Consider the following 8,827-nt stretch of genomic DNA (forward strand, 5'->3'; position numbering starts at 1 on the left):
AATACATGAATAAAATAATGTTCAATATTAAAAGAATTGTAAATATTTGATATGTAATGACTTAATAATTTATTCCAGCCTTGTTCTCTATAATTCGATTTTTTTTTTTTGTTCCTTTAAGTGTTTTCAAATTATGACATTATGTTTGAGGTATATAAATCTAAAAATAAATTATTTTATTTATTTATTTTTATTTCTCTTGAGATTTGAGTTATAGAGACTTGGCTTTAATATCCATTACAGACACTACAATATTAATAGTTGTAACTAAATTTTAATTTTTTTACATAATAATTAATTTAATTTCCTAGATTCGTTTGTAAAAATAATGGGTAAATTAGCATGGTTCAAATATAATAGTTCCATCAGTGAAACTGGCGCTAAAAACCCACGCAATGGATATGCCAACAAATACTATCTTCCACCTAAAGAATTAAGCTCGCCAAATGTCAAAAACAAAAAGAATGGCAGTGAGTCACCATCCAAGCTTTTGAAGTTTCAGATGCCCCTACCGGCTCTTCCTGATTCAATGATGCAAAAACTAACTACCGTTTCAACGCCGATTAATAGCAGTACTACCAATAATACAAAAAATCTTTCAGCCGATAGCATTGCCGAAAATGTTCCAACTACCTCCACTAGAAGTTCAACCATATGCTGTATAATTAATATTTATTAATGTATTTTATATGACATGAAATTATATGATGTATCTCATATATTTTATATATTTTAGATTGTCCAAAAAAATATAGTGGTACTCCAGTGTCCGAGCTTTCAGAATGTATTACTTCTTCCACAGAGTCGACGAAATTAAAACCATTTACTGTTAAAATCCCGTTGAAAAATACAGTTATTGCTGAAAACTTAACCTGTGATACCACCAATGAAAATAAACCAACTACTTCTTTCCAAAACACTTCGTCTCCAAGTAATTGTATTTTTTTTCATCGTATAAAATAAGTATTGAGTACATAGTTCCGCGCATCAATGATATTTTTTACTAAACTCAACAGTTTCGATATTGAATTTAATAGAAATATTGTCAAAGGCATGCCTTCAATTGGTTTAACTATGACAGTTATTGCCACCAGTGGTGTGGTGTTGGTGGAGTAGTCGAGTAGTGTATCTATATTCACAATAGTCTGTAGGATCCATTATTTAGTAACGATAAATTATCATGGTTTTTTTTCTTATGATAAGTTGGTACTTCAAGAAATATTAGCGCGTTACCTGAGTTAGTAACAAAACTATACTGATACTTAATTTGTATAATAAGGCCGCAGAGAAAATATTAATTTCGAGAGACGGGATAAGAATTATTTTATATTACGATAATGTTTTGTGTTAACTATTGCCATCTACTTAAAAAGTCAAAACACCATAAGTTTTTTTTTAGCAATATGCCAGTCGTTGGTAAACGTATTTTGTATTCATATTAAATAAATACCTAGTCTATTAGCACTTATAGTATAAATAATATTTTTACTAATTTTGTAAACTTGACTTATATCTGTTGATTGTAGGTAATAATCTAATCTTACAGCAGGGTACGTCTGTATCACAACCAAATGTGTCCGACCCGGATAACATCCTTCGTAAGTACTTCATTTAAATATTATTTAAAACAAAATTAGATTAAGTTAATACTAATTCTTAACTTAAAGGTTCTAATGTTTTCAAGTGTGAAATAACTGAGTAGGCATTAAAATCTTGCACATCTTTCAATGAAAACTAAAATCACATTTCTGATCTATTAACTTAAATGTTAAACTCAAATGTAATTATACATAATTAAAAGTCTAAATGTATTTTACAGTTTCATTAATGTAGGAAAAATTATTTTTTACTGTTTATATAACTTTTATTTGACAAGAATTAAAAAAAAAAAAAAACGTGAAAGTATACGCTCTGCTGGTCTGCTGTAGGTACCTATAGTAAGTTTCAAGAGTACCTCGTTATTGATTTACGGTATTTTAAATCGTTTTAAATTATATGACTCTGAGCTTAAAAATTGCACACTAAAAACGGTTTTAAGGGGAAACGGTGTATCAGCCTAATATATATTATTACTGTAAGTAATAGGTACAGGGTAAGTTGGACATACATCAAACTTAACAATTGAATCCATCTAGATGTATCATATAGGTATCATTATTTATCTTTTAACATAAACCACCGTAGAGTCCGATTCTACTGGAGAGGTGTAAATAATTTATTATGATGTTAATAACTTATTATGACATGAACAGTTTAAAATTACTCTTAATATTTTTCAATTGTGTACCTATAGAAAATAAAAATATGCATACCTAATTGGATCTAAGCTTAAAAATAAATATTTTTTGAATTATACAATTAAATACTTGGGGCACTAAAAATATTAAAGGATAGGTAGGTAGATCTTTAAATTTGAATTTAAAATAAATATTAAAAAAAAAGCGGGAAGTAGATGTCGATCTGCTGTACAGTAGTTTACAAGTGGGTATCTATAATGGATGGTATTAAATTTGAATTCATTGATAATATTATAATATCGTTGTATATGAAAAACGATTCTGATCAAAGATGGTTTTTCAGTCGAGTATATTTTATAGTTTTCTACTATATTAACTATATTGTTAATATTTCAACAACAAAAAATGTAGGTACCTACCTATATAAAATAAATTCCAAATTAATCCAATCAGATTCATTATGCACACCTCTCTCAGTAATTCATAGTAGGTATATACAATTTAAAGTACCTACCCATTAATTATATTTTTAAACTACAATAACATAACTAAAATTATTATTTTTGGTTCTTCAATAGGTAATTTCATCCAAATTTGAACTTGAAATAACTAGAAAAAAACTGTTTGTAAAGTTTTTAGTTTTTATTTTTGCTACCTACAGAATTAACTACTTAGATGTAACTTTGTTTTTAATTTTCAATCCTTAGCTAATAAAATTTGAACGTTTTTAACAACCTAAGAATTTGTAAATTTACAATTCATACATTTTATCAATGTTTGACTTAAAGTTATTATCAAAAAAAAATCTATATATTTTTAATATTTTTTAATTGTCGTTGTAACAATAGGTACATTAGAAGCCTCGTATTAAATTTTGAATCTTTTTGATCTAAAACCTAAAATTCTATTGACATTTATAGAATTAAAACCTAAAATAACGTAAATTTTCAAATGTCTATAAATAATGTAAAAATAGTCGAAATATGTTGAAAATTTTACCAAGTATAGAAATTAATAAAATAAACATAAGTTAAAAATTTCAAGTTTCTACAGTTATTATTTTTTGAATAACAACAAAATAAGAACATCGGTAATAGAGAAATTGAGTGATTGTTATAATTTATCATACATAATAATCCAATATTATAATAACTTTCGGTAGACATATTTAATTTGATAAAAGTAAACAAAACTCATGAAAATTTTTTTATTGAATTTTTAAATCTTAGATTTAAAAAGATAAATTTTTATGAATTTCTAACTCAAAATAAATTGCAAATTTTTGTGATTTCCTTGTATTTAATCAAATTTCAAATTTTAAATGCTTATTAAAATATTGTGACTATATTTTTAATATTTTCTAACTACCATTGTGGAAATATATCAGAAGCCTTGTATTACATTTTGAAGCTTTACTACCAAAAGCATAACATTTTTTGTCATTTATATAAAAAAAACTAAAAATTTCGAAAATTTTAAAAATTTCAACTGACTATAAATAATTTCAAAATATTTTAAACATTTTGAAATTTTATTATGTACAGAAGATGCAAGTATAAACATTCAGTGTAAATTGCATATATCTACGGTAGTTTGTTTTAGAGTTATACCAATAGCAAAATTCGATTTTTTCAAAAATTGATTTTGCGTCCCGTTTTACCGGTACTTTTGAAAACTAGTGAGAAATTCTACCTCCCTTAGCACCATCTAGATTCATTTTCCAACCGGAAAAGCTACTGAAGTTAAAAATCGAAGCATTATTTCGACAACTTATCATATACACAGACACAAAAAGAAACACAACATTGTAAAATCAATACATTCATCACTCCGCTCAGAATATAAAAGCTGTGTATATGTATTTTCGAAAATTTTTAAATTTGTATGAAGGAAAAACTAATGAGGGATCTCATATTAAATGTTCAAGCATTTTGATTTAGAAAATTTTTTGTCAAATTAGAGGGGAAAAATTTCTCACTATTCAAAGCGTTTTTCTTGTATTAAAAAGTTACAGACACAAAAAAATGCAAAACCAATAAATAAATGTGCTTAAAATGTTTAATTAATTTAAAATATTGGACAGAATTAAATATGTGTTGAGATCGATAAAAAAAAATACATTATTAATTGATTAAAAATAATCTGACATTTTAGTAGATAAATATCTCAAATCAAAATGTATTTAAAAACCAATATGATAGTATTTATCTTAGGTGTAATTTCTTTTTCTAATGCTTATAACGCGGTATTTTTGTGTGATAACATACATTTAACGTCAATAATTTTTTATAGATAAAAAAATTATGTTTATTGAAAAAGTCATCACGGGTATGAACACAAGAGTAACAAGATCATTGATTAATCAAGATAAAATTATCAATTTAATAGAAAAACAAAACCGAAAAAACCGAAAAAAATTAACAGAAAGGCTGGTAGATAAGGTGTCGTCAGAATTTGAAAATCATTTTACTTTAAACTTTCCTTTAAGAACATTGGACGATGTGATTGAATTGGAAAATTTGTTGATTGAAAAACAATACTATAAGCTTTTAGTAAGTAAAATTGTATTTTATCTGATTTCTATCAATACTTCTATTTAATAAAAAAATATTAACATTTTATTCAATTCGATTGATGGTGTCTAAAAATCAATATTATGATGTAATAAAAGATTCATGAACAATTTAAATTTCGTACCTAACTAAAAATTATAAAAAAACAATTCATTTTTAAGATATTAGAAACGATAAATTCACGATCTGTTGATCTATGCTCACTAAATTTTGATATTGTTTCAGAAAACTAAACTTTTATCATATTCTGGTCCTGATTTAAAATCTATAATGGTAAAAATCTTAACAAAATTGTTTACAAGGAACGTAGCATCCAAAATAACGGTCTCTGCAACTTCGTACATTAAACGTCCAACACTGGAAACCATTAATAAAATCAACATTCAAAACAAAAAAATATACAAACTTATTATAGGTAAGTACCTACACCTATGTTTTAGAATATCTCCTACTAATTATTGAATTAATTTTATGATAAGATATTGTTGTAAAGTCGAACTTTTTTAACTCAAAGTCGACAATACCTTAAACTTTTTTTCGATCATAAGAATTTCCGATTATTGCATTAATAATTGGATAATTCAAATTCACGGGTAACTCACACTTTTTGATCGGTTCCTTCAATTTAAATTTAACCAAGCCTCACTGTAATATAAATGGTTGCACACTTTTATAGTATTTTACGACATAATTTTATTCTATGTTTCTAATATGTACATTACTCATTTACTACGCACACAGTCACAAATAACTCGTGCACGCACTTTAAATATTGCCTATACCTAACTCCTTAAATATACACCACCACCGATCCCCTTAAGCAGAATTGTTAGTTAAAATTCAATTATAAATTATGGAATGACAAAATATAGTTAAATAATGTTGTATTCTATTAAACCAAGATCTTAATTAGTTAATAATGATAAAATATTAAGATCATGATTTAATATTATACAACGTTATTAAATTATATTTGTTATTTCATAATTTTATGTAATTGAACTTTAACAAGTAACCATATTTCATGATATATATGCATATTAGAATGTGACTATTAGAAACATGAACCATAGAATTAACATTACATAATTTTTTTAAATTTTAAATATTATTATATTATTGTTATTTATTTTTTGGAATAAAAAGTTACTTTTGGTATACCTAGGCAATTTATTTCTAATAGAATAAATAGGACATTCAAGGTATACCAAAAATAACAAAAAATATTTTAATATTTTAAATTTTTTACCATCATGAGGCAAAATTAAAATTCTTGACTTATTTTATTACACATATTATGTATAATTACAATAAAGAATTTCCAAATAATTTTTATTTTGCTGAGAAATTTTTGGATAAAATATATGAATGTAGCTAATGACGGTTGTTTTAAGTTATAATAATTAGTATCATTAAAATTGTTTTTGTTTCTATAGACGTCGTAATGGAAAAATTCAAATGTAATGAAGAGCAGATTAAAACATCAATTCGTGTCTGGTTAAAACACGCCAAAGAGTGATATGATGAAGCAGAGCAGACCAAAATTCGATTGGATTTGCAATAAATTTACGATAAATGCAAATAATAACAGATCAAAGGACAAAGATACGACAATCCAGCATTATACTTATTAATAATGGTGATAGTGGTAGTGGTGGTGGTGGCGGTGGAGGTGGTGGTGATTTTTTTTCAATCTTAAGACAATATTTTATTGAATTATATTTTAAGTAATGTTTTAAGTATAACTATACGAATAATGTTTCAAACTATTACAACTATTTTTGGATATACATAGATAGAACATATTTTTTTGACTGGGTAGTATTACTTTGTGTGGTAAAAAAAAAAAACTATTAATACTAAAATGGTAACTTTAAATTCATAAATTTATTTATTTTTTATATTAATATACATGACTAGGGCCCGGATTTAAATGTACTTAAAAAACTACAAATTTGCTCTAAAAAATCGCCAAAAATTCCCTTAAAAATGCCATATATTTTTTTTACACAAATTTTAATTTATGAATGAAATATAATTATTACTAATTTATTTATTATTTTATTATAAAAACTGAAAATTTCAAATATTGACTGTTATTATGATGTTGACACGTCATGTGTTTTGGCCGTTTCTGGGGAAATATTATTGTATATTAAAATGTATATAAAATATTGACATTCTAAGTAAGCATATTGTACTAACTAAATTTTGAGCATTGCATTGAACAAAAATATATTGTTTAATATGTTCAAACACTAAAGATCTTCTATTGTCCGAAAGAATATTTTTGCACGTGGAAAAGCTCCTTTCGACGTCCACGGATGTAATAGGAACAAATTTCATGTGACAAATATCGTTTGAATTTAATTCTTTTGATGATTTTGTACGAAAAGTTTCCTTGCCTTCTAAAATGTTTGCGATTGTTTCCATTTCAGAATAACCAACATTTTTTTCTAAAACGGTTTCAAATTTTTGAATAGTCTGAATTTTATTTCTATATTGAACAAATATGCATTAAAAACCAACCAAATGACCCAATAATGCTAAAAATGAAAAAACGTCGAAATATATAAAATGCAATTTGTAGCTTTCAAACCCTCGTTAGTCAGTCGTTACATGAAACGAATTTTGTACGTAGAAAGCATTGTGTATGATCAACCAAAAAATATGTACTTTGCATTGAAATCCGGGCCCTATACATGACTAAAACGGTATATCGGCGTCTACATTTTTTTTTTATAATTGTATATTTATTAGTGAATAGTATTAGTTGGTTTTTAGTTTTCAGAATTGTAATAGGCACTTACTCATTTTTTATTTTAATTACATGTCATTTAAAATAATATCCTAAAATTTAGTTACAATTTTGTTATTATGCAAATAATGGTAAACAAAATATATATAATGAGGTTTGAACATTGTTAATATTTCAAACGAAATGTTCGATAACGCTGATACTTAGTACCTAACATAAATATGTCTAAATTTCCTATTGATAATTTTAATAAAAATCAACATAATATACAAATTTAATTCTTATTTCATATGACCTAAAACATTCTTAGATCCTTAATTCCTATAATAGTAATATATGTATGTACATAGACATCCATCTTAATATATAATATGATATGCATTTTTTAGTACCTACCTCAAAATATTTGAATTTTAAACGTATTTTTGGTTGGCACATAAATTAAGCGACGCGCACGCATTGATGTAGTGTTATTATTGAACTCCTTAGAAAACGATTGGTATCGGATATTCGGATCACAATGTAGCTATTGTGCGTATTATGTGCATACGCTGTTAATATAAGGCGAAATGTTTGTAGAAAAATATCGAAAACTTATAATATTACTGCTCGAACACGACTGAGTGCCCAACTAATGACCGACCAAAGCTATATTCTAGTAAAAAATGATCGTTCTGCATTCTCTGCAACTTCTAAATTAATAGGTTAATTAATTAATAATGCTATTTTGTTATTGAACATTATAATTTATAATGTTCTCTAAATTTAACGCTCAAAAATAATTATATTCAATTGCAAGTTGTAGTTAAATTTGTCACCAATAGTAATGTTCTCTTATTTATTTATTTTTTTTTTATACGAAAAAAACTGTGGTGAATAAATTACACCAACAGATTACCGTCACTGACTAATTTATTGAAGTACACAAGCCGTGTATTGCGTGTATCTAATGTGTAGATAACGGTATAACACAAATGTACAGAATCAATAATGACTATCGATAAAAATCAGCAACTGCGATTTCCCAATTAGTACTTAAAATAACTTTTATTTCGGCATCAAACTCGTCTTACCTATAGCAAATTTAAAAAAAAATCATCAACTTTTTTTTTAAATGCAACATTTATGCATTTATATAGAAATATGCAATTAATATGCATTTTCTTTCAAATATGCAAAAAAAAAAATTTGCCATAGACTCTATAGACCATGAAATGTCGACATATTTTATCAAAATTATTCTAGTTCAATTTTAGAAG

The 8,827-nt window shown here is 25.6% G+C and overlaps 1 pseudogene across 1 annotated transcript; it reads left to right on the forward strand.

Moving 5' to 3' along the window:
* The first annotated feature begins 328 nt into the window (after positions 1-328).
* LOC149062334 (uncharacterized) lies at positions 329-6,422 on the forward strand (annotated as a pseudogene). The gene is made up of 6 exons (XR_016189320.1): positions 329-659; positions 737-931; positions 1,527-1,598; positions 4,530-4,789; positions 5,036-5,225; positions 6,247-6,422. The product of XR_016189320.1 is annotated as an uncharacterized LOC149062334 (transcript).
* Positions 6,423-8,827: the final 2,405 nt, after the last annotated feature.

Source organism: Diuraphis noxia, unplaced genomic scaffold (genome assembly GCF_037042655.1).
Source record: "Diuraphis noxia isolate RWA-SAM2 unplaced genomic scaffold, SU_Dnox_SAM2 contig0001, whole genome shotgun sequence".
NCBI classification, from domain to species: domain Eukaryota; kingdom Metazoa; phylum Arthropoda; class Insecta; order Hemiptera; family Aphididae; genus Diuraphis; species Diuraphis noxia.